This window comes from Echinops telfairi, unplaced genomic scaffold, assembly GCF_000313985.2.
Source record: "Echinops telfairi isolate 266 unplaced genomic scaffold, ASM31398v2 ScPeMD7_3;HRSCAF=10, whole genome shotgun sequence".
Classification (NCBI taxonomy): Eukaryota; Metazoa; Chordata; class Mammalia; order Afrosoricida; family Tenrecidae; genus Echinops; species Echinops telfairi.
This window is the reverse complement of record NW_022103899.1, coordinates 56,649,706-56,651,506: the sequence shown is the minus strand read 5'-3', so window position 1 is coordinate 56,651,506 and position 1,801 is coordinate 56,649,706.

Here is a 1,801-nt window from a genome sequence, read left to right as displayed (position 1 = left end):
TCTCCCTTTACTCTCCCTGTTTCGCCACTCACACCACTGGTCCTGATCGACAAGTGCTGATCTTCTAGGATGACCACCATTAAAAGGGCTGACAATTCCAAGTGCCGACAAAGATGTAGAGCAACTGGAATTCTCAAGCATCCTGGAGGGAATGTAAGTGAGACAGCACATTGGCTATCAGCTCGGTCATGTCTCATAAAATCAGACTTTCACTTGCAATGCGAGAGATTTCAAAAAGGCCCCAAATATGATCATCTTTACATTCCACTTTAAACCCCTTCAGAGGACGTAGCGACACCCAAGGTTGGAATGAGTATGTAGACCCGCATCGAGGTCCGTACATGGACATTCACAGAAGATTTGCTTGTCATATGCAAACTAGAGAACCCCCAAAGACTCATCGACATCTAAATAGGCAAATAGATTATGACATATTCACTCGGCAACAATAAAGAACAACAACAACCTATTCATGTGTGCCTGCAAAGACATGGATGAATCCCAAAGCCTAGGCTAACCGGAAAAGGAAAACGAAGCCAGGTGTGAAGACTGCAAGCCCTGATGGCGAAGTGGATTACGGTTGGCCTGTGAACTGCGAGTCAGCAGCTGGAAACCACCTCCCCGCTTGGGAGAACGATGAGGTTTTCTGCGCCCATAAACATTCCACCTTTGAAAACCCAGTCAGTTTTACTGTGTTTTGTAGGGCCGCTTTGGCTTAAATCCACTCGTTGGCTGTGAGTTTGGTTTTAGAATGGTGTATTTCCATTTATATAATGCCAGGTATATGGCATTTTAGAATAAACAAGCCATAGGGACAAAATACTGTCCTGTGGTTTGGGGGGACGGGAGTACAGGAAGTGAACTCCCAAGTGGCTCTTGGGACTTTTCTGGGGGCTGAGAAGCAGTTATCTGTCTTGATTGTAGTGGTGTTCGTTCACGTCATACATTGGCAAAAACTCATCTAATCTCACGTTTTTTTAGATTGAATGTAAATTATATCTCAATAAACCTGAATTATAAGAATAGAAACTAACAAGCCCAAGTAGTCTGGGCCTCACCCAAAATAAAACATTACCATCGTGTGGTTCTACTTGGCCCACATGCCCCTAAATAGATCATTTTTGTTTTCTGTGCTCTTCAATGTATGAATGGATGTGTTTTCTGGGAGACTTATAGTGGAGGTCCAGGCAAAGGAGCAAGTTTCAGCAGAAGACAATACCTTCCCAATTTGTCAGGATAGTGACTGAGAGTTAACTGCCTGCTCATCAGAGTTGATATTCTAATTTCAGAACTGATGGGAATTGTTGAAACTTGGCCCAGCCTATTCTATCCTAGAGCATCTGTGTCCCTTGATTGTACAGGAAAGCAGTGGTGGTTGGACTCTTTGAAGTGAACACCAACCACCCTTAGATATGCTGACCACAGAGAGCACAAGGACATGGCTGGTGGTCAGCAAGAGCAGGACTGGCACCTGCCAGGGGGCTCTCTTGCAGCTGCTGCCATCTGAGGAACCCATGATAGCTGAAGGAGAGCCAGAGATGCCCGAAATTCAAGACTCCTGATCCTCTGACTCACGGGAAACGTCATGTTTATTCTGCCCACTGCCAGGGCTGAAATAAACACAAAAGGGAGCTACTGCCTCAGAAAGTCGCTGATCACAACTAGGATTTCAACAGCTTTTCTAGAGAGGAGTTTACTTGATAGCTTTCATGCCACCATAATTCCTGGAGTCAGAGCACCGTGCATTCTAAGGAAGGGAGACATGCTGCATGTTAAACTAGACCACAAGGGCCTGCTTCTT